Here is a 25,648-nt window from a genome sequence, read left to right on the forward strand (position 1 = left end):
TTCATCAAGCTGGATTTACAGTTGGGTAGAAGGACCAGTGCCCTGAGGTGACTAGGGCACTTGAGGTCCCTATTTGCTTGGTTAAGATACTCTAGGATCAGGTCCCACATTGGGGTGAATTTTTTTGATGCATCTTGCATATCATATGCTATCTTCCTATAGGCTAGAAGCGGCCATGTTTTCTGTAGCCACACTAAGGTGTTTGGGATTACATTTTCTTCCAGCACCCAGGAGTGTCTGTTTTGCTGCTAAGAGAAGTGGGAGAGACTTTTAACCTTAGGGGAGTGAAGCGGCAATGTATTTTTCAGGAGGAGCCCCAGTAGTATCGAGATAGGGTCTTTATCTAGGGGTCTCCTGTCAATTTTCATAATATTGTTCAGAACCTCGTCCCAGAACTGGCTCAAGCAAGGGCGGTTACATAGGATGTGATAAATAGCCCCAGTTCCTCCTGACCGCCTCCAGCAGTCACCAGATGTGTTGATGTCCCATATATGTAGTTGTGTTGGTGTGTAATACCACCTGTAGAAGATCTTATCAAGTGATTCCCACCCCTGGGCATGTGTTGCGAAATTGGTCATGCACGTGTGCATGGCATCCTATTGTTTGTCATCCAGTGCAACCTCTTTCCACCTATTCTTGTATGAAGAGTGCGCCTGTGAAGTACTAAGGAGGGTACAGTATATCTTGGTAACCAAGTGTTATGTTTGTTGAGAAGTTCTGTAAGAACCTTTCAAAGTTTGTGAGTATGTGAGAGGCCTCGTGGCCGCTGCTTTTATTTGTGGGTTTAGAACCCAGTGTCTGATCTGCAAATAGTGGAATCGCTCCTGTTCTGGCACGTAATATTTCAGTTTGATGTCTTCAATGGACCCAATAGTGTCTCAAACATAGAGAAAATGTCTCAGAGCCGATAGTACCCATTATCGATCCATGATAAAAACTGTGATCTCTCCAAGCCCAAGTTGAAGTCTCGGTTCCCATGTATTGGGGTGAGAGGAGATAGGTATGCACTGACCCCCTTATATCTAGAGAGGTAGCCCCAAGCATCCAGGGTAACCCTTTTGATTGGTGAAATGTAACACTTGTGACATGGCTGCAATCTGGGTAATCAGAGAACCTCAGGCAATGGTCTAGCTGTCATGTTCTGGTCAATGAAGCATCAGGGCTTATCTGTTTCTCCTTAGAGCCATTCTGCTATGTATCTCACTTGCGCCACTAGATAGTAGAAGTTTATATTGGGAATACCCAATCCTCCTTGTTTCTGGTGACATGTACCAGCTAGATATCTGAGTCTGGAGGGTCTACCTGCCCAGAGGAAGGACTTACAAATATCCATTAACTGCTCAAGTTCCAACTTCTGTAGTGGAGGAGGGTGTGCCTGACACATGTATAAGATCTTAAGTAGGGCAGATATTTTGAGGGGGCATGGTAAGTACTTGAAGTTGACTGTAGCACAGGTGTGCATGTCTGGGGTCAAGGTCACTCCCAGGTATGGCAAATGGTCTAGTGTCCACCAGAAGAGGGTCTCTAAGTGAAGTTTTTGAAGGAGCATCTTCCCCCTAGACACCACCAGACCAACAGATTTCCCTAGGTTGATCTTGAGGCCCGCAAGTGTTCCATATTCCTTTAATGGCGAAAATATGTTCTGCAGGGAGTGCACCAGGTCAGTCAAGAGTGCACAATATCGCCAGCAAAGTCTGATACTTTAAATGTGTGTTGGCAGATGGGGACCCCTCAGGAGCACCCTATGGTCATGAATCCTCTGGAGGAGAGGTTCCAGGTAAAGTGCAAATAATATGGGTAAAAGAGGGCAACCCTGAAGCGTGCCACTTTGAGTATGAATTTCTCTTGATTTGAACCCATTAATATGGACTCTACTCCAGCCCAGGGAGAAGTGTAAAGCTCCTCAATCCATCCCCAGGAGTGGACCCTGAAGCCTACCCATGCAGCATGGATCTCAGCATGGACCAGTCGACCCGGTTAAATGCTTTCTCTGCATCGAGGGAAAGCAAAACCACTTCTGTGTAACCTTTCCACACCAGGTCTATAACGTATAACCCCATTAGGTGCTGTCACTAGTGGAGTAGGTTGTGACAAAGGTCATCTGATTGGCATGTATTAAGTGGAGTAGTTAATTTTCCAGACAAGTCACCAGGAGTTTGGCCATGATTTTGAGGTCTAAATTCAAAAGGGAGATGGGGCAGTGGGGCTGGCATTGTGTTAGGTCTTTGTCTGGTTTAGCTATGAGGGATATTGTTGCTTCAGCCATCACTGAGAAGAGCCCACAGGATTGGGACATTTCATTGTAGATCTCAGCCAATAGGTGGGCTATCAGATGTGCAGAATATTTGTGAAAAGGGACTGTCAAGGCATCAGGTCACAGGGCTTTCCCTCATTTGAGGTGATTTATGGCTTTCAAGTCCTCTCTCTTTGTGATGGGTTCATCCAGGGTGTCCCCATCCACCCGGGAGAGGCATGGGAGGAGCAGTGTGTGCATGTATGTGTGCTGGGCCTCTGTCTCTGGGGGGTTGGCTTTTGATAAAGCATTATAAAATGTATGGAACATCTCAGACTTCTAATCCTCCAAGGTACATATGCTCCTGGGTGCACTCCTGACCCGAATGTATCCCTTCGTATGCTGGGCCTGTAGTTGTTTAGCAAGGAGGGAACCAGTTTTGTTGCCACACTTCTAGAATTGGGCTCCTGAGCAAGCCTATATATAATTGGCTTTATTATGTTCTAGGTACGGACTTGGCCGCAGTGAACTATTAGGCTCCACCAGAGTTTCTTAAAGAGGTGGGCATTATGGTCATACACGTGCAGAGAAGATCCTCCTTTAGTTGAAGCAATTCTAGCTCCCTCATCTGCTTAAGGTGGCTTGCCTCTTTAATAAATACACCTTGAATAACTGCTTTCATGGCATACCACACTATCTGCGGGTTTACCTCATCAGTGTTGTTGAGCCGCAGGTATTTCAGCACAGTGATTGTCACTTAATGCTACACCGGTGGGTCTTGTAAAAGTGGGAATAGTATGCCATTAGCGAGTGGTGATAACACCATCCAACTGTCAAGCCCAGGTCACTAACGAGTGTTTGACCTGCTGCCAACAGAGTCGGTGTGCCTCATACTTTTTTTTAAACTTTTCGAATGTGATATGCATAAAGCTATTGAGGTCAGCTCCAGTCAGGAGGGGGCAATATGTGGAGTTAGTGAACTTTTGGCCCACAGGAATCAAGAATGCCTCTTTCCCAATATGAACACCATTCCATGAGCTGCATTGGATCATTATCTCCATATTCAGCCACCCACTGCATTTAATCAAAAAAAGAGGACCCCCATATTAACTTTGCTATAGTGCCTCTTAGCCATTTTGACTCACTTGATACCGATCTACACCTGAAGCACCTCTACCTACATTTCACAACACCATCTTATCCCAAAAAAGAGCAAAGAGCCCCCTTGAGATGCCAGTTGGGCATTGCAGCCCCCACCCAACAAGAAGCTGCCCGATCATGAAGCACGACAACCATCTGGGTGTGTGAGGGTTCTTGCTTATAAGCAATCAGATCCCGATCTGTTTTCACAGCCTGTCACTGACCTGCTTTTCTTTTTATTCTTCTCTTTGATTCTAGAGGAACTACATTCCTTATTGGACCATATATATTTTAAAGGAGCTTGTATGCTGGACCTAGAAGTGCTCTCAGTCCCTCCTAGGTGTTCGTAATCTTGGGATGCCACATCATTACTCCACCCCTATCTCGACCCTCCTGTATGGCATTCTGATACAATCCAATATGGCAACTTTAAGTTGTCTGCCGAAAGAGCTCTACCAAGAGCCTCAACTCCACCCCAGGCTAACACATCTGCCTGATCCCTTCCTACCAAAACTTCAAAAGCAAGACTCTCATGTGTTGGCTTCAGAGGTCTGGTCCTCTGTTGTTCCAGTGGACCTGGGCTATCCTGAGCTGAGCCAGGGAAATATGACAATCGTTAAAGTTCCATAATAAGTGAATAAGTGTAGGAGTGACATTGGGGACTGTAAATTCATACTTGGGAGCATGTGTATCCCTAGGCTGGTACCTTGCTGGATCCTGTAGGCTTAAGTGGTGTGACATTGTATTTTAGGGCAGATTTTGACTATAATTTATACATGAGGTAAGCACCACAAACCTTCAGTAAGTACTGCAGACCTACACTATGAATGCCAACTCACATTATAAGGCCTAAGACAGGACAGTGCCAATCCTTGAAGAGGCCCTTCTGCAACAAGTTATCTGGGCGAAGATACCAGATTACACAGGATGTAGTCACATGTGCACAGCTTGCACAAGTGCACACACGCGTTTGCTCATATGATCATGTATAATTAGCCCAGTGCATCTTACATTAGCTGCACACCAACAGGCTTATCCGAAAAGGCAGTCACAGGTGGTTAGCATGCTCAGTCTAATTACTGTGGATGTTATGACAGGAACGGAGGATTCATATTATGTTTCACTTCACTGCTTTATAATTCACAGTAGCCAGTAAAAAAAAGTGATATGTTATTAAACAAACAAGTAAACACATGAAAGAAATACCATTCCCATGATGCTATGGGAAGAAAGCTACAAGATGGCACAATAAAGGTTCTCAAATGGTATATAAAGAAGGCATGTGAGTAATAAAGCTGGGAAGTGAAACATAATATTCGCCTCCATGTCCTTAATAAAATTAGGACTTTCCATCATGAGTACTTGGAAAATCCAGATTTACTGCAAGTGAGACTCAAGCAGGGAAACTCACTCATAATAAAAGTAAAAAAAAGTCAAAAGCAAAAAATCCTGGGGGACTAAAAAGAACCTGTGTGTGAGATATTATTGGCTATATCTTTCTGCAAACCAACGGCTTTATTAACATTCCCCAATTTTACTTACATGGCAAGAAGAAATAAATCCCACCTTTTCTCACAAGGTCCTATCATCCTTGTCTTTAACCTCACTTCTACACTTTGTACCTCACTTTTCTTGCAGTCTGTGTTGATGAATAACCAAACAGTCAGGGGACACCAGGTGGGAAAAGGTCAGCCAACAGTTTGGTGTTAACACTATTTATTTCATAAACAATTTATCACTTGTAGAAGGCCAACCTTATGAATTGGCTGTTGGTAGGACAGCAGCACTTTACTTAGGCAGTATGTGCCTGTGGTGTGTAAAACTGTATAGGTGAGAAAGAGGAGTTGTAATTCTAACTGCTGTTTAATCAATGGTCAGCCTGGCATACACAGTACAAATATGATGATAAATCCATTCCAGCTCTTTAGAAGTGGACCACTAGCTTGTTAGCTGTGGATTATTGCTTTGGCAGAAAAGCTGCAGTGAAAGCTATGTTTGTAATCAGTGGAGTTATGACTATGTTAGTGAGAAGGGGTCTCGTCAATGGTGCCTGAAACATGTATAGGTGATGCAGTTGATAGAAAGCATTTTTCACAGTTTTTCCCACCTGTGGTACAATTTACTGTTGTTGAATGTGAGTGACATGTTCTGCAGCTTTGGAGAATGTATGTGTGTAGGAAAGTACCATCTTTTTGCCATAGTTACCCCCATTTTCTGCCCGATGTCAGTGTGCTTGACTGTGTTCACTGGATCCTTCTAACCAGGACCCCAGTGATTATGCTCTCTCCCCTCTAACTTTTGTTGTTGCATACTGGTAACCCAGTATTTCACCCACAATTGGCATACTGGTGGCCCCCTTATAAGTCCCTAGTATATGGTACTTAGTTACCCAGGGCATTGGGGTTCCGGGGGATCCCGATGGACTGCAGCATATCTTTTGCCACCCATAGGGAGCCCATGAAAAGGCTTATGCAGGACTGCCATTGCAGCCTGTGTGAAAAGGTGCATGCACCCTTTCACTGCCATTTACACTGCACCAGTTCACTTATAAGTCACCCATATATCAGGCCCTCAAGCCCTGAGGGCAGGGTGCAGAGTACCTGTGGGTGAGGGCACCCCTGCACTAGCAGAGGCGCCTCCAGGACCATTTTCCCGGACTTCGTGAGTGCGGGACACCATTGTACGCGTGTACTGGACATAGGTAACTGCCCATGTCCATCTACATCATTGTAACTCCGAACATAGGCATGTTTGGTATCAAACATGTTGGAATCATACCCCAATGCTTTTGTAAGCCTTGGTTGTATGATTCCATGCACTTTGGGGGCTCCTTAGAGGAACCCCAGTATTGCCATTCCAGCCTTCTGAGGTTTTCCAGGCAGCCCCAGCTGCTGCCACCTCTTAGACAGGTTCTGCCCTCCTGTTGCTTGAGCAGCTCAAGCCTAGGAAGGCAGAACAAAGGATTTCCTTTAGGAGAGGGGTGTTACATCCTCTCCCTTTGCAAATAGGTGGTACAGGCTTGGGAGGGGTAGCCTCCCCAAGCCACTGGAAATGCTTTGAAGGGCACATTTGGTGCCCTCCTTGCATAACCCAGTCTACATCAGTTCAGGGACCCCCAGTCCCTGCTCTGCCATGAAACTGGACAAAGGAAAGGGGAGTGGCCACTCCCTTGTCCATCACCACCCCAGGAGTGGTGCTCAGTTCTCCTCCAGAGGGTCCCTGGGTGTTGCCAACCTGGATTCCAAGTTGGCAGGGAACTCTGGGAGCATCTGAGTGGCCAGTGCCTGCAGGTGACGTCAGAGCCCTCCCCTGATAGGTGCTTACCTGTTTAGCTGACCAATCTCCCTTTCAGGGCTATTTAGGGTCTTTCCTTTGGATGGTTCTTGAGATTTGGATTACAAGACTCCAGCAGAAATCCTCTGGATCCTTTACTTAACCTGCTCACCGAAGAAACTACATCTGGACCCTCCAGGAACTCTACAAACTGCAGCAAAGTAGCAAAGTCGACTTCTGCAACATTATATCTTCAGCTCCTACCAGCAACTGCAACTGTTTCCCAGTCGTGCATCCTCAGAGGATAGCCTGTCTTCAGCCTGCACCAGAAGAACAAAGGAATCTCCCTTGGAGTGAAGGAGTCTCTCCCCTGCTTCAGCAGGCACCTCTCTGCACTGATGACCGGCTACGTGGATCCCCTCTTCTGAAAAGCTGCATAGATCCTTCATTACGGGTGGTATACTGAAGTGGTCCCCGCGGTCCTGATGTTCTACTGTCCAACTTTGGTGGAGGTAAGAGCTTGCCTCCCCACGCGAGACAGTACCCCATGCACCGCATGTTTTACAGTTGCCAAGGCTTGTTGGCATCCTTCCACGAACCTCTTCATGCACATTGCAGCTCCGGCCCCCAGCACTCTATTATGCAACGCACATCTTCCTGAGTGGCTTCCCGGCGCAGTGGGAGCCTTTGTCGTAGTGTTGCTTGGGCCTCCTTCTACACCTCCTTTGTCTCCATGCTGTGGGACTCCTGTGCAAGCTCTCTGGTCTTCTGTGGGCTCTCTGAGTTGCTGGGAGCCTAACCTGACTCCCTTCCTAGGTAGAGTCTACCAGGTCCCTCCTGGGGCCAGGCAGCGCCATTTTCCAGCAAACCCCGAGCTTTGCGTGTGCCAAGGTTTGTTGACGGACTCCAATGACGCAAACCAGACTTCAATCGTCCATCAGGTGTGGGACATCATCTGCACCTACCAGGAACCTGAATCCATCTTCTTGAGTGCAGTACTGACTGTTCTTCACCGTTGGTTCTTTTTTTGCACCTTAATCCGGGTTAGCAGGAGACCCTGTTCTCCCTGGACTCTTCTGTGCTTCTTGGATTTGGTCCCCTTCTTCCACAGGTCTTCAGGTCCAGGAATCCACTGTTGGTATCTTACAGTCTCTTCGGGTTCTTGCATAATCTTCTTTCTCGTGTTTCTGTGTGTTCTAGGAAAGTTACTGTGTTTTACTCCTGGTTTTCTGGGCTCTGGGGTGGATTCTATTACTTACCTTTGGTGTTTAATAATACTCCCAGCGCCCGTCTACACACTGCACTTGCCTAGGTGGGAAATCGACATTCGCATTCCACTTTCTTAGTATATGATTTGTGTCCCCCTAGGCCCATTTCTAACTATTGTGATTTTCACTAAGTGCACTGTTTTCTAACTGGTTTTATGCCTATTTCTGCATACTAGTGTTTATAATTTGTTTATTATTTACCTCCGAAGGGAGTATAGTCTCTATGGTATTTTGGGCATTTGTGTCATCAAAATAAAGTACCTTTATTTTTGTATCAATGAGTATTTTCTTTCATGTGTGTAAGTACTGTGTGACCACAGTGGTATTGCATGAGCTTTGCATGTCTCCTAGAAAATCCTTGGCTGATCAGCTACAGCTACCCCTAGAGAGCCTGGCTTCTAGACACTGCCTACATTTCACTAATAAGGGATAACTGGACCTGGTATAAGGTGTAAGTTACCTTAGGTACCCACTACAAACCAGGCCAGCCTCCTACAACATGTGGCAAAAAGCCCCTTCAAAAGTGGGGAAAATTTGGGATCTCTGGGCCAAGGTATTACGATCTCAGTCTTTAACTCAATGATGTGAAGTCAGTATAGTCTCAACCACTTTTGAACATTGGCCGAAGCCAATTCATAGCTTGATGACTTCTAGGCTCTTATATATTCTCCTAAGAAACTTAATGGCATCTGTGTGCATGCAGCAGCTGATCTGATGGGTCTCATGGACTCATGGCCATGGTGCCCTGTAGACACTGAAAAGGGTCAGTGCCAAAGAAGATTCATGGGAGGTGCCACAGTATACATATTTTGTAACACAGGAGAAGAGGGCCTACGAGTCAAGGTACATCTTAAATCTCAATAGTAAGGCCCCTGTGGGTTTAAATATGTAGGAAGTATTGAATGTGCATCTTTAATGCTCTGATTGAGAAAGCCTCCACTGTTATCTGACAAACCAGTGACCAGACAGCACATTTTGTTTGTGCGTGCTTTTTTAAAATTTGATGGTTGGGAAGTTTAGGCACTTGATCATAGAGAAGAGTCATGTGACCTATGATTTGGCATGTACCACTTGTGCTTGAATGATGGGGCTTGGCAGGTTAAGTGATCATGTCTCACAGAGTGCCTGAATGGGGGGATGAAGGAATTGCATACAACCACCCACTCTGGTATGTTATTTTCTATACACCACATTATTAGCATGCTTTACCATTTGCCCACCCTTTATGATGTATTTCATCAGATAGGATTAATATTTCACGTTTTAGCCCTGACTAGATTGCAATGAATGTTGATTTTGTACAGGCTGCATGGAAATGTTTTTTGAAGATGATGAACCTATGTTGCACTTAGACAGACACTTGTCATGCTCTTTTCTTCTTTTTTGTTTCTTTTCACCCTTTTTGTTGTTAGGTACTTGTGGCGCAAAAATAATCATGATTTTTATTAATCCCACGAGGAGAATACATTTATTTGTGTAATTCAATTGATAATAAAATATATCTTGTGTTGTTTGGACTACGCATATGGGTATGATTGTTCTCCTGTATGTGTATATATATTTTTTCATCTCTTAATTAGAGATCATTGTTTCTTTAATAATTATATGTGAATCCCTGTTGCCTTGTTATCCATGGGTTTCCCTTGTTGTTTATAACAATAGATATCATTAAGTAATTCAGAAGTGCTCCTGATTGAAATGAAATTGCAAAGACTCTTCTGTGAATATTGTGTTACAAACTCACGTGATGTTTACATTTACTTTAAATTGTGTGTAATAAATGGCATCTGTGTGTTTGAGGAAGGCCAAGTTTGTGGCTGAAACACGTTTTACTTCTCGGGCTATGCGTAAATACAGAACTTTCAAGAATGGAACCCCTTGTTGTCGGAGCCTGTTTCTTAGTTTGATATGTAGGCGTTTGGTCTTTGAATGTATTTGAGTTTTCTGGTAGCGATACACCAACACGCCCCTCGTTCAGAAGCACTGCGGCACGCCAGCAGTGGAAGACAAGACTGTATGCAGTTACACACCACAGAGCCCCCCAAACCATAACACTAGTCCGCGTAGAAAGGAACATGCAATCAGAAGGCGGTGTGCCGGAGGGTGCTCAATTTTGCAGGCAAGTGGGCCTGCAACTAGCGGTGATATTAACGGTATTTGGGAGAGGCAGCTGCAGTTTTTAGTACAACAGGGACTGAATTTCCTATATTTCCTGACAACGCAATGGCCAGTGACTGGCTAAAAGAGAGAGAGGAGGTGGCACAAGTGATGTTCAGTGAAACAAGTGATACCCTTGAGGGAGTTGGTGCAGGGACGACACCGGGAGGTTGGGAGACAATGTGGATGTGCGTACAAAACTGAAGAGGCCTGAGAGACTTCACAGAAATGAAGTGTCCAAATAGTGGGAAAGCAGATCATTGCAGAAGTAGGTTGCATATGGTGGGGCTTTCATGTAATGATCACGCCGATGTTTTAGAATCACAAGCATGACATGTTAAAGGAATGGGCTGAGAACAATGCTGAATCTTCTAACAGAATGAAGGCCATTTTTATTAAATATGCTGACATTGACCAAAATAAAAATTTTCAGGAAGTAGAGGTACTCAGGCAAGAGCTAAAAAAACTATCCTTACAAGGAATTGATCAACAATGCAGAGAAAGAAATGAAAGAGCATCTAGGGAAATATGAACAATCCATCAAGGACAGGCAAACCATTAAATTCAAACGTGATAAATTGGACTACCAACAGGGGCAAATCTATTTAATTTCTAGACATTTTGAGACTATACAAAGACTGAAGTTGTCAGATACTGCTCAGATTAAGGCACAATTTGAGTACAAGGAAATCAGCTCTGAGTTTAGTTCATTTGTTGAAACTGATCAGGCAGGAAGTAGTTCGGGGAGTATTGGTTCAACTAAGGACATTCCTTCTGTGGTGGAAGAATTGCATTTTTGCACTTACATTGAACATTCGTTCTCAGGCCATGACCACATCGAGGGACCACGTTAAAAGGCAGAGGAAGAGGAAAAATAGATGAAGGGGATCCAAAGCAAAAACAAAAACCGGCACAAAAACACAAACAGAGCAGACAGAGAAGGAAGTGAAGATGATTGATGCATTAACTATACTGAATTTAGCTGAAATTAAATTAACCCTGGAAGAGGAAAAGATTTTATGAGTCGGACTCTCATACTGCACTCCCACGCAGCTTAACTATGGTCAGACTAGGATAGACTTGTATACGTTTATAAGAAAATTGAAACTGCGAAAGTAATATTGCAATAGGACAGCAACAGGGAATGACAAAGACAGCAGTGTGTTTATGGAAACTAGTACTCTCAAAGTGTCTGATATCAAGCTGTTGGCAGAACTTGATCAATTAGAGAGATAAATTGGAGGGATTGAAGGTACAATCACAGAACAAGAAGTGATTTCTATTCAGGGCTTGGATATATATGGCAGTACCATTACACCATTCAGACCAAAATCATCTTTTTTCCTGTGATGCCCAGGGATTCCATAGAATAATTTTCAGAATTGGTGATTCAAGATTGAAAAGATCTACAAAACAAGGTCCAATCCACCAAGAGTAGAGGCTCCTGATAGGTGCCAAGTGGCATATCGTGAAGTGATGGGCAAACTTAAATCGAGACCAGATGTGGTAATCTAACAGGCAGACAAAGGGGGCAACTTAGTCCTCTGGACATTGTCTTTGTACAGAGAGAAGACATTGTGACAATTAAGTGATGTTAATTGCTCCTGCAGGTCCACCAAAGCTGATATGCAAAATGTACAATCAGCATATTATGCTAAGCTCAGTGAATGGCATTGGTTGGGGGAATCAAAGAAGAATATCTGTACTTGAAGGTTGACTTCTCTGTTCCTCCAATATTTTACCTCATACCTGAGGTGCATTAAAACATCAATGTTCCCCCGGGCAGGCAGATAATATCGCAAGTAGGAAGCATGTTTGAAAACACATCTAGATACATTGATTTCTTCCTATAGGAACATGTACAAAATATACCTTCATATATTTAAGATACAGGTGATGATATGATGTGGCATGTGAAGACAATTTTGTTCTACTTACCATGGATGTAACATCGCTGTATATGAGAATTTCTCATCATGATGGCTGACATGCAGTAGACCACTTCTTAGGCACCAGACCCATTACACAACACTACACAGGCACACCCAAATGCTTTTGACTATGATTCATTGGTGTCTGTATAATTGTTTTTTCTTATTTGATAAGGTAATCTACAGACAGGTCAGAGGGACAGCAATGGGCTCCTGCTTCGCTCCCAGCTACGAAAATTTGCATATGGGCTGGTGGGAGGCGCAAGTGCTCGCTTCCAGGTTTGCTACAGAGAGGTCTTAAAATGTGGTTCTTTGAATCCGCTTCATTGATGACTTGCTTATCATCTGGAGAGGTATAGAGGCTTCTGCAAAAGCATTTACTGAAAAATTGAATGACAACAACTTAAATCTGCATTTACCACCACCATTATCGGCCAGGAGGTCCATTTTTTGGACCTGACAGTATTTGCCATGGACTACAGGATTCACACAAAAAAGTATAGAGAGCCAATTATAGGTAACTCGATCCTCAATGCACAAAGTTTCCACCTCATCAAGCTGGAGCTCAGCAACCCTATGCAGAAAATCTTAGGATGAAACCCAATTCCAGTGATGAGGATCAACTGAAGGTGGCACAGGAGAAGCAGAGTCAGCGATTTCTGGAGCGAGGGCGACACATAAAGTCAGTATGGTGAAGAGGAAGGCTCTCCTATTCACTAGATGAGATGAGCAGAACATGTCTGACCAAGAGCATAGAATGATCACGGGATACTGTACAGAACATCAAAGTGTTAGAAATATCCTCGTGAAACACAAAGAGAGAGTTATGGGAGTGATACTATCCCACACAAACTCCCAAGAGAAATCTATATATCCATCAACCACTGAAGGTGTGGGGTAGTTGAAGTTGAGGGTGGAATTCGACCAGTGTTCCCTCAATTATTAGTACCGGCTAGGTAGGGATTCGTGATAGGGGGAGAGGAATATGTGAAGAGTGTCTCTAAACGGGTGGCTGTGTTAAACAAGGGGGGGGAGTTCCTTTACGGACGAGGGCCTGATTCTAACTTTGGAGGACGGTGTTAAACCGTCCCAAAAGTGGCGGATATACCACCTACCGTATTACGAGTCCATTATATCCTATGGAACTCGTAATACGGTAGGTGGTATATCCGCCACTTTTGGGACGGTTTAACACCGTCCTCCAAAGTTAGAATCAGGCCCTAGGTGTTCTAACACACATAATAGTGTCCTGCTTCATCATTTGACCACCTAGCCCCACCCAGGTAAGATAATACTACCTGGGCGGACTCAACCTCTTTGTTAAAAGAACAAGAGGGAGTGCTGAAATTAATCTTACTGGATAGATATCAGGGATCCAGATAGGGTTAGAATAAAATTACCATACATGTCACCTATTTCAACTGATTAAATTTAATAGAGGTGCATGTCGGTAAAGTTAAAACAGGGGGGGGAAGACTCAATAGAGATTAATGTCTCTTAGAGTCTAAAAAAGTCATGATCAACATGTTTCTGCCCTCTCAATGTGCTGGAAGGTCAGGGGCATTCGTCAGGGTCTAGGATCCCAGAGCACTACTGCTAAAGGGTGTGCTCGCTAAGTGAAATAAAGGAGGTCTAAAGGCCTACCTGAACAGTTGGTTCATTTTAGGATAGGTCTGTAAGGTAGGATAGATAAACTACAGGTTACAATTAAGTAAAAACAGGGTGACACACCACTGCAGACAACACAGCAAACATGGTGGTAACACACACGGTTAAAAATAAATAAAGACACTCAAAACACATGCAGTGATGACTTACCCAAGAAATAGGGGCGATTGGCCTCTGGTCTGGGTAATGCCGGGGGTGGGGTTTTCCCTTGTAGTCACACTCTTGAGGGGAAAAGGAGGGGACAAGGAGAGGGGGGAAAAAGAGAAAGCGAGGATACTCAGATAAAGATAAGAGAGGAAAGAGGAGGAAAAAAGAGGGGGAAAAAAGGAAAAAAAGGAAAAAAGAGAAAAAGAAAAGAAAAAGAGGGAAGAGAAAAGAATAGGGGGGCTGGGACAAGCCCAGCAGTATTGGAATAATGCTGGTGTTCAGTGGGGTTGCCACAGAACCAAGGTGAAAGGGAGGTCTACCTCCTGCCAGAGGACAGGTGAAATCCAAAATGCAGGCAGTGCCTGAATAAAGACTTACCACTCCAAAGGGAATACCCGATGAGAGTACCTACATGCCGGTGGCCGACCGCTCTGATGTCGAGCTGAAAGTGGGCCCGGTATTTGAGGTAGCTGTAGGAGTGGAAAACAGAATGCATGCTGGGCCAGCGGTGTCCGGCGTACAACAAACGTTTGCGGCGCTCCCAGAAGTTCGTAGGGACCGGGTCTGTCATTGTGTCCATGGAAAGGGAGAGCCACGCTCAAAGGATGCGACGTGTTAGAAGGCACGCCTGGGGTGCGGCCCTGAGACGCCGGTAAAATTGAGGTGTGGTCGCTTCAGCCGCATCCCAAGGCTGGGACGCGGCGATGCGCATCTGAATTACGAGCCGCGGGTTGCGCGGCACGTCACGAGGCTCCCCGGGACTCTGGGAGTTGGAGTCCCGTGGGTCGCCTCAGCCATGTCCTGAGACTGGGACATGGCAAGGCGCATTAAGATGACGCGCCGCGAGGTGCGCGGCGCGTCATGTGGCTCCCCGGGACGGTGGGAGTTGGAGTCCCGTGGGGGCAAGGTTCAGCTCGGGAGGAGCTGGTATTGATGACGCGCTGTGGGGTTGCGTCGCGTCAAGGGGCTCGGGGTTGTAGTCCCTATAGAGCCCGAAAAAAGGGGAGAAAGAGACCAGAAGGCGAGAAAAAAAAGGAGAGAAGCAAAAAGAAATCAGAAGGAGAGAAAAAACGGCGGGGGGAAGGTTGGAAAAGAAGGGGGGGAGAAAGGAAGGGAAGGAGAAAGGAGAAGAGGGGGAAGGGGGGAAAAGGAAGAGGAGAAAGGGGAGAAAAAAACAGGACAAGAAGTTAGAGGGAAGTGAAAGGGAGGGGAAAAGGGAATAGAAAGAGGGGGGAAAAAGGAAAGGAGGAGGTAGGAAAGAGCAGCATTGGGAAAAAGAAGGAAGACAATAGAAGGGTGGCTGCTGGGACTTAAATAAAGTCACACAGAGGATGTCTGCTCAAAAAGGGGCATACACAAAGGGGGACTAGTTGTGGAAGAGATGATATTCACACTAAAATTTATATGAAAAAATATATATATTGAGAAAGTTTCGAGTGGTAGAACAGTGATATGATATGGCCATTAGCCCAAGGCGGACCACTGGATACTATCATTAAGTCCAGATGTGTCGGTATGCAGTCTCCATACCCATCTTTGTTCGTAAAGTAGTAACTTTTGTTTTAAATTTATTACTGTGGGTTTGAGTTGATCTAGTACCACCCATTCCATATGTGGTTGTTGGTGCCGTAGTGCTCTGTCAGTCTCATGGCATCTCTTTTGCAGCGAATGATGCTTCTGTGTTCGCAGATGCGTGTGCCTACTCTTCTGGTTGTCATCCCGATGTATTTCAAACCGCATGGGGATGTTATCATATAGACAACATTCTATCCCACACAAACTCCCAAGAGAAATCTATATATCCATCAACCACTGAAGGTGTGGGGTAGTTGAAGTTGAGGGTGGAATTCGACCAGTGTTCCCTCAATTATTAGTACCGGCTAGGTAGGGATTCGTGATAGGGGGAGAGGAATGTGTGAAGAGTGTCTCTAAATGGGTGGCTGTGTTAAACAAGGGGGGGAGTTCCTTTATGGTCTAGGTGGTCTCACACACATAATAGTGTCCTGCTTCAAGAGGTGGAGACAGGGAATAGAGGATGAGAACATTATTAGCACAATATATTTGGATTTCAAACAGCAAGTTCCCTGGCGGTCTGAACTCTGATGAGGAATTTCACATCCATACTGGGCAGTAGTTGGCTGTGAAAAGTTTAAAACATCGTATGTATCCTTTTTTCTGTTTATGATCTTTTAAATTAGGTATTTCTTTTCCTTTTTCTTTTCTTTTGTTTTCTTTGCTACGAATGGGAGGTCATACGGTTCTGGTGTAAATAGTAATGAAATAGTAATGATCTGATGAATTTGAAAAATTTGTAAATTTGATTAGGCTGTCGTATCCCATTATGTATATTTGGATATTTTTATCTTGAACATGGACAACTTAGGGCTGCACTTTTTGTGTTGATGTATTATTTATTTGCATATTTTGTTAGGTGGGCTCGGAAAGTGAAAAGTCGGCTACTAGGCGCTATATTGAGTAGTTGATTTATCACCAAATTGTATGATATTCTTAATGTAGTGACTGTGCCAACCATGGTTTCACTGAGGATGGAAATACACACATTTAGCCACTGGGTGGTGTTTAAAGACTAATTTTTATAATGGTGGCTATGAAAAATTCAAAAATTCTAGTTTTCAATATTTTTTAAATCATATTTATTTAAAGAATTTGAATAAAAAGAAATGAGCAAAATATATAACCTATAGTGAAAAGTTGGCCGACTAGTGCATGCAGTTTTGATGCTCTGGACTTGATGATATTGAGCAGTTGATTTAGTCACCAATTTGTCTGTTATTTTTAATGTAGGAAACTTTGTCAACCTTAGCTTAACTGGAGACGGAGATACAGCCACTGGATGATGTTTAAAGATCTTTTTTCTAAGTATAAAAGCTGTAAATTCATTTTTATCTTTTATGTTGCGCATTGGTGGCTATGAAAACTCATTTTTTCAATATTCATGAAATTATATTTATTTTCAGAATTTGAATTCAAAGAAACAAGGAAAAGATACACTTTATTGTAAATCACGGCAAGTCTCTCTACCATGTTGGGGGGCGTGGCCTGGCCGTCCTGCAAGATGGCCACCACACTGTGAGGCTCTGCCCGGCAGGGGACTCCTTCAGCGCTTTTCCTCCTGCAGATCTGCCGTCTGCCTACTAATCCTTTCCGGGTGCCATGGGGGGGAAGGTTCAGGGAGGCTGCAGGCCATGGTGGGGTGCCGGTTTTGGCCCGGGGACCACGCTGGCCTGTTCGGCCCTGGGGGCGAGCCTTGATTTGGCGCACGATGCACGCAGGCCTCGGCAGCACCTGCTTCTTTGCCCGCCAGAGGCTGGGCTGGTGAGTGGCGTGGGGAGCAGCCCCTTTCTCCCCTTTTTCTTTTGTCTCGCCCCCGTGATCGGGGGCGAGGGACCTGACTGCTGCCTCTTCGGCCTATCTGGTCGATGCCCTGATGTTCTGCTCCCGTGGGCTCGGCGGCTAGGTCGGGCCGAGGACTCCCGCAGGGGTGCTAACCTGTGGCTGGTGTGGGAGCTGGTGCCTCCTGTCACCCCTCCCGTGTTTTTGTGGGCTCGGAGGACTGGAGGTTCGCTGTGCCTGTGGGGGACACCTTTCAGGGCATCTGGGGTGTGGGCCTCCGCCCTCCCCCTTTTTTCCTCCTGGGGGTGGCCTGCCGGTGATCCTGGGCCTGGCCTCTCTGGTAGGCGGGCCCTACAATTGGTGACCTGCAGGGCCTGATCGGCGGCAGGGTCTGAGCCACGTGGCACCGTGGGCGGGAGTGCTGCTGCTGTGGGTCGCTGTGACAGACTTCTGTGGCTGCTGCCGGCTGCGCGGTGGTGAACGCTGGACTGGTTCTGGTGCCTGACGTCCCCCACCTCCCTCCTTCTTTGCCGTGACATGTGCGACAGGTGGGAGTGAGTGCCTGTGAGAACCTTCTGTTCTTTGGTGGCCCTACCCAGCTGGTGACTACTACTGTGTGGAGTGGTGGGCGCCTCTTTGGCTGCTGGCCTGGTTGGCTGCGTAGAGGTTGGGGAAGGCGGACCAGAGACAGCCTAAGCTCACTTTTGATGGTGGGAAAAAGAAAAGCGTCCCAGCCGGCTGGTCGGCGGATGATCTGCCGCTTGAGGAGGAGGCCTCTGCGTCCTCCGTGAAGGCTATGTTCTTAGACCTCAAGCATAGCCTGGCTCGCATTGATGCCAAGCTCGACCACTTAACTGAGCAAATGGACCTTTTAAAGGAACGGGTAGATGGTCACGATGCCTGCTTTGAGCTGCTGGAATCACGCACATCGGATTTGGAGGACTATCGTCACGGAGATGAGTAACAGTTGCTGCGCATGGAGCGCATGCTGGAGGTGATCCGGAATAAAAATGAGGACCCTGGGGCCCGCTCCCGCCGTATTAACATCCGCATTTTGGGCCTCCCGGAGTCGACAGCCATGGGGCGCATGGAGGACTATGTCGAGACCATGCTCTCTGCGTTATTCCCCGGCGAGCTCTCCTGGGTGTTGGTGGTGGAGAGGGCCCACAGATCTCTGGAGCCGTGGCCTCCGCCGGAGGCTCCGACGCGTCCTATTATTGTATGCGTACTGAACTACAGAGATAGAGGTACTATACTTAGACCGGCCAGAGAGCGTCAACCTGTGATCTATAATAATACTGAACTGAGTTTCTTCCCAGACTACACTCCTGGGGTGCAGGCTGCCCATAAGGCCTTCTTGCCGGCCAAACGCACTCTGAGCCAGACCGATACCAAATACTCCCTCATTTATCCAGCTAAACTGCGGATGCATCATAAGGGCAAGGTGCACTTTTTCACTGACCCGAAACTGGCTGCTTAATCTGCTAAATCTGTTCCCAAAAAGGTGCCGTCAGAGTGCCCGCGGGCTGACAGCGGAGAGGGTGATGCTCTTAGTGACAATGACTGAATTCATTCTACCGTTTGGGGTCCCCGTGGCCTTGTCTGGTGCCTTGTGGCCTGCGAATTTGTTGTTGATTTAAATGTTGGTGCGGCCTGTTCTGCTATACACATTACATTGGGAGTCCCCTTGCCCACCCATCCCATTTGGGATGGTTCTCGGATGGCCTCGCTGACGCCCCATTGGATGAGTCCATTCAAGCTGTTTATTATCATGTTGTGGGATATGTATTCGGGTCTAGGCATGATTGTAGTACTGACCCAATTGGGGGGTCGGCGTAGGTTGGGGTTTGAAATGTTTTGTTCTTGGTTTCTTTTTCTTGCTTTCTTTCCTTCTCTCCTGTTCCTTCCCCTGCATGCAGCCGATGCCTTTATTGTGATGGTCTAGGGAGTTGTGTGTTTTGATAGATTGCTGGTATGGTGCAAAAAAGCATTACGCCTGTACGCTGCCTCACTTGGAATGTTCGTGGTCTGAATGATGGGCATGGGATGAGGTTGCTGTCCGCCTACATGCAGCGGCATGCGATAGACATTTGTATGCTGCAGGAGACTCACCTGGTGGAAGCCACGAAACACCGGGTGAAAGCTGGTTGGATTGGTGAGTGTCATACTGCAATGTATTCAAGATATGCATGGGGCGTGTCGATCTTCATCTGGAAGGGGGCTGCAATGGCATACTGAAAAGGTGCTTGTGGATCTGAATGGTCGTTATGTCATGTTGAGAGGAACACTGCTAGATAGACCGTGTAGGTTGGTGTCGATCTACGGCCCAAATACTGATGACCCTGAATTTTTTGGGGGAAGTGTGGAGGTTGATTGGCTCACTGGGTCCCAGGTTCCTGTATGGGGGGGGGACTTCAGTCTGGTACTGGACTTTGTGACGGACCGTGAAAGCCAGGCTAGACCACAGCATGTGGCAGATGCTAAGGCCTTGTCTCTTGTGATGGCTGAAGGTGCTTTGGTTGACCTATGGATGGCAAAACCTGGAAGTGACAGGGAGGGTACCTGTGTCAATTATGTGCATTGCAGTGGGTCCCATATTGATAGAAGGCTCGGCACCAAGGACGTAGAGCTTCGGACACAGTCAAATGAGCATAAGGCCCGTACCTTATCGGATAATTCGCCGGTCCTGCTGGAGTTGCTTGTCCCTGGAGGCCCCGGTCGTGTCTTTGTGTGGAGGCTGCCTCATAGTGTGCTCAGGGATCAGGTTTTTATGGACGAGATCCGTGACGCCATTGTGCACTACTTTGCTGAGAATCAAGGATCTGTGTCCTCTGTGGGCACCGTGTGTGAGCCTTTCAAGGTAGTAATTCGTGGGCTCTGTCTCTCTAAACAGCACGGAGTGCTGAAAGCGCTAAGGCAGGACTTGGCCAATCTGGAGGTTCAGCTTGCTAATCTTGAAAAACGAATGGTCTCTGACTGGTCTGGTGACCTTCTGGCGGAACTGAGAGGAAAGATGACACAGTTTGAGAAGGCCTCCCTTTGTGAGGTTTGCTTTCTAGGGAAGGATGCTACGGCAAGGCTATATGATGAGGGTGAGAGGGCCGGCCGAACGTTGGCAGCAATTCTTCGTAAGCTGTGGGCAAGTAATTATATTGTAGAGCTGACTGATTCGACTGGCGTGCGACATACTGGTACTGAGGAGATCAGGCTAGTCCTCACTGACTTCTATTCTGACCTGTTTGCTAAGCACCTGGGGCAGGGTTCTGTGGCTGCCTCTGACTACTTTGAGGATATTAGCCTGCTGTGGTTTGAGAATTCACATAGGCATTATCTGGACGCTCCCTTTTCGGTGGACGATGTTATCCAGGAGATACGTAGTCTGCCGGGTGATAAGGCCCCTGGGCTGGATGGCCTGATGCCGTCCTTCTATAAGGAATATGCATATATATTAGCGTCGCACCTCCTGGAGGTATATGCGGAGGCTCTTGAGAACGGTGTTCTCCCGGCCTCGTTACGGGAGGCTCTCATCGTGACCATTTTGAAGCCCGGGAAAGACCTGTGCTGTTGTGATTCATATCGAACCCTTTCATTATTATTCAATATAGATAATAAGATTCTGGCAAAATGTATTGCGGCCCGACTGCAGCCTCTGCTCCCTTCCTTGGTGCTGCCAGATCAGTCCGGCTTTGTGCCGGGGTGCTCTACTTTGTATAACCTCGGCACCTACTTTGCAATATCTAGCATGATTGAGCCTGATGACCGTGCGGCAGTGGTGTTCCTTGATACTAGTAAGGCCTTTGACTCTCTTGCGTGGCCGTATATGTTTGCTTTGTTAGCTCAGGTGGGGTTGAATCCTAGGTTTATTGAACTGATTCACCTGCTGTACTCACAGCCATCCGCCCGGCTGTAAGTCAATGGGACTATTTCTGACCCCTTTTTGATTAGGGCACTCGTCAGGGATGGCCACTCTCTCCGCTGCTTTTCGCAGTGGCGATGGAACTGCTTGCGGCACATCGGAGACAGCACCATAACCACAGGTGATTGGCATTCCCACAGTGTCCAATATTGATCTCTATGTATGCGGATGATGTCGCCCTACATGTTTGTAATCTGCAGCTGCACCTTGACGCTCTGTTAGATGAGACAGCTTGCTTTGCGCAGATTTCTGGGATCACCATCAACTGGTCCACGTCGGTGGTGCTGCCCTTGTCCGAGGCTACGGTGCAGTCCCCCTCTAGATATCCCCTCAGCTGGGCTGATGGACCGGTGCAGCATTTAGGTTTCTGGTTGAGTAAGGACATTAATACACTTTGGTCAACAAATAATGGCAAAGCTATTGCATGGTTGGAAGATAAGGTGGAGGTGTGGCGTTCATTGCCACTCTCGTTGACGGGTCACATAGCGATAGCGAAGATGGTTATTCTGCCCAAATTTCTGTATTTATTTATCAACCTGCCTCTCGTCCTTACTGTGAGCTTTCTGAAGCGGCTTAAGTCTGAGCTTGTGGCTCTGCCCTGGGCTGGTCGGCAGCCCAGAAGATCCTGGGAAAAACTGACACTCCTGTTTCAACTTGGTGGTTTGATGGCCCCGGATCTAGAACTTTATTATTGTTCACCCGCAGGCTCATAGGCTGCTGCAGGTGCTCAGTGACCGCGAGGGGTCGATACTGTGGCCTGTACGGCGAGGGCTTGGACTGCGCTGTTGCGGCGAGCTGTTGTGCGAGAGCCCTTTGCACCTTCAATGCCATTGCGAGATGTTGCAGACGTGCCGTTATCGTAGGATGTCCGATTCTGTGAGTTTCTTAGAGAGTCCAACTTAACTACTTTGGGATCATGGTTTTCAGATGTTTATCTCCTTGGAGGCTGCACTTGGTGATGTGCATGACACTGCACTGCACAGATTATTCTTTCTCAGAATTCATGCCATGCTCCGTGCGTGCTCCCCCTGCTTTCCTGCAGTTCCCCTGGAGTGCAGAGCGTTGGAACTTCTAAATCAAACGTGATCCCTGCGCAAGCTTATCACAAGTTTATATGTTTGTATGCAGAACGCGGTGTCTGATACTTAGATTAAAGCCAAAGGCCACTGGGAGGCGGACATTGGCAAACCCATTTCTGATGAAGTGTGGTGACGATGCTGCGCTCATATGAGAGAGCTGTCCCCTAATTATAGACTGCGCCTTATTCACTTCAGTTTTTTGCATTGCTTGTATTATACGCCCCGTAGACTGAAGAGTATGGGCATTTGAGCTGATGCGTGCTGCGAGAGGTGTCTGGCTCCTGAGGTGGACTTCTTGCATCTCTAATGGAGTTGTACAGCGCTGCCAGAATACTGGACGGAGGTGTTGTGGGTGACTGAGAGGATGACTGGACTCCTGTTGCCGCACTCCCCTAAGCTTGCTCTTTTGGGATATGTCGAGGGGATTCCCTCCGTGCACTGGAGCCTGGTGAAACTGCTGCTGCTGCTAGCTAAGCGTAGGGTTGCGATGTGCTGGGTGATGGCAGGCTCCCCGTTGTTGTGACTGGTTGCAGGATACTGCATTCTGTCAGGAGCAAATAATAATCTGCAGGGAGCTTATGCCTGAGGGTTCGCGGCCGAGAGATATATGGGACCCCCTACGATCTTATTTGGAGTCCCGAGCATTCAACAAAATACGGTTGCCCAACGCTTCCCACTGATTATGCAATAGTTATGCTCCCCTTACATGCCATTCAATTACTGCTTGCACTCCTGTTGGCGATTTGAAGGCTGCTGTGTTCCTCTATTCCGCCCCTTTTTTCTGTTTTCTCTTTTACTTCTGCATTCTCTTGCTCTTTGCTTTTCCTCCTTTCTATTTCTCCCCCTTTCTTTCATTGTTTGCATCTGGATGTTTCAATGATGCGGTTTTGTTTACAACACCACCACGCGGGGATATGCCGCCTTCTCCTTGATTTATACTTATGATGGTTCATATGTCTCCAGTTGTGACTTGTACTCTACGCTGACTATCATCTGTTCTTGTTGACCTCAGAGCTTTGTTTTGTCTGGGTTTTGTTACCAATAAATGCAAAAAAAAATAAAAAAAATAAAAAAAGTCTCTCTACCATGTTCACTGTTTGTGAACTGTTTTTAAGGGTGGTTGTGCACTGGTTTCTTTCTATGGCCATGAAATAGACCTTGTGGTTGAAATGCTTGCCAAATAAAAAATTTCATTAAGATCCACTCAGGAGTGTGAGTCTCTTTTTGGTGGGAGGGAACTGCTACCATTTTTTCATGTATTTAGACGGTGTTCCGCTGCTGTTTCTCACACCAGCCTTAAAAGGTGGCAGTAATCAGCCACACTTGCTTTTATTGCCCCCTGGGTGGGCCAGGTCCTGGGGAGAATTAATTTACATATTAGAGGGAGGGAGGAGCACATGTTCCCCCCTCCCCAGGCCGATTATAGCCCTAGGACCCTATCCCTGGCGGCCCAGCTGCGTATCAAAATGGGGAGGAGGGCTGCAAGGTCCCCCTCCCAGGCCAATTTCAGCCCTGGGGACCGTATCCCCCTGGGCCTGGCTGAATTTGAAAATACGGAATGGGGCCATGCGGCCCCCTCCTGAGTAGATTTCAGCCCTGGGGTTCCCTTCACTGCACACAGCCTTTGGCCATGCATGGCGGAGGATTGGCAACACAGCCTGGGCTGAGGCCAGCCCTGGGGCCAACCCACCTAGAGCCAGCAATGTCGCATACTGCTGACGTGGAAGGGGAGAACCAAACTGTCAGAGTTTGTAGGTGATTTGGGGCCTTTGCTTACTCATCAGCAATTAAAATTCCCTCTATAACTTAAAGACAGGGGGCTAAGTTCCTGAGTCCAGTTAATGGCTGCCAGCACAATTTTTCTCATGCTGCTGCCAGCCAATCAGAAAACTCGCCCCCGCAAGAGTCTGACTCCCTCAGGAGCAAGATGGCCCAAGGGGAAAAAGCTCCCTGGGTCAAACAGAGCACTCTATGTTTTAAAAGTGGGTATTGGGAACTCCTGTGAGTGTCCCTCTGTCCCAACCGTCCAGATATGAATATTTGTTAACATTAATTTCACAAAAACTACTGAACCAATTTACACTAAATCACACAAAGCACAATATGCGGACCAAGGTCTAGCTTCCTGTCAAATTTGGTGTAATTCCGATCAACAGTTTTTGCTGTGGTCCTGCCTAAAAAGTCAATGAAAAGTGCATGGGGATTTGTGCTTTGGGACCCCTCTTTTAATCGACCCCTGGTTGACGAATCACCCCAAAAAATTAAATGCACAAAGTAGTTAAAAAGTAGCACCACTTTTGAAAGTTTTGTGGAGCATCTTCAAATGGGGCCAAAGCTGTTAGCAGCAAAAAAAATGCACACTATATATATATATATATATATATATATATATATATATATATATTGCAAAACAATTGGTCTGAAAAGCGGCATGCTCTGACTACCGGTGCCAGCATAGGGTTGAGACCAGGACCCTTGAAAAATAAGCCAACAAGAATTGCTGCGCTCTCAGCGGTAAAGATTAGCAGATTCTATTTATTCACAGAGCAACACTTCAAATACCACTACGCGTTTCAACATTTCGTCTTCCACAGGTGGTTTTAGTTTGTAGGCACACATGGTTCTCATTTACCTGCCTTATATAGACACAGGGCCATTCTGGGAGTTATAGTTCAAAAGTGTCACTTTCAGAGTCCTTCTTTAAATGTTACTAATCAATATTTGCATTCTGCTTATTTCACAAGTAAACTATGAGAGGTCATAACAGTCTGTGTAATTTATGCTCAGTGCTTATATACTTGTACTCCTATTGATAAATACAACATTCACATAGAGTTAATTAATTAGCAGAACCTGTGTTTGAACATTTCAGTAGAGCGTTCTCTGCAGGCATACTGTTCAAAATAAGTCTTTCCAGAATAATTCTCCCACCATAATTATATATTTTTCTGTTTGACGTGTGGGCCCACAGGAGCTTCATGTGACCTGCTAACATTTGATTTGAAAAAAAATGCAGGACACTGCATTTTGTTTTTTAGTACCCTTACAGTGGGCAAAGGCCCAGAGATCAGCACAATTATAATTTGATAACATTATGGTGTAGAGATAAATTATGTGGAGGAGCATGACTCTCCAAGCAACCATTCAGCCCCAGGAACACCATCATCTGGGGTCCGGTGCAATGCTGTCCTACGGACCTCATCCTCCAGAACTGAGTGAGTTATCTGAGCCATGCCCATCCTTCTTGCAGGCAGGGAAACAGTGCTTTGCTTCTGCCAGCGGGACACAAGAAAAATATTGGGGCCACAAAGAAAATGTTGCTGGTCCCCTTGCAGCCCAAGAGGACAGGGGCTGCATGTGGGGAACTGGTGCTGTGAATTGCTTATGACCTCACATATTACTTAGGACATTTTTCATTACATCATTGATGACAATATTGATAACATCTCAAATGACACCATTGGTGACATCACTGATGACAT

Source organism: Pleurodeles waltl, chromosome 5, assembly GCF_031143425.1.
Source record: "Pleurodeles waltl isolate 20211129_DDA chromosome 5, aPleWal1.hap1.20221129, whole genome shotgun sequence".
NCBI classification, from domain to species: domain Eukaryota; kingdom Metazoa; phylum Chordata; class Amphibia; order Caudata; family Salamandridae; genus Pleurodeles; species Pleurodeles waltl.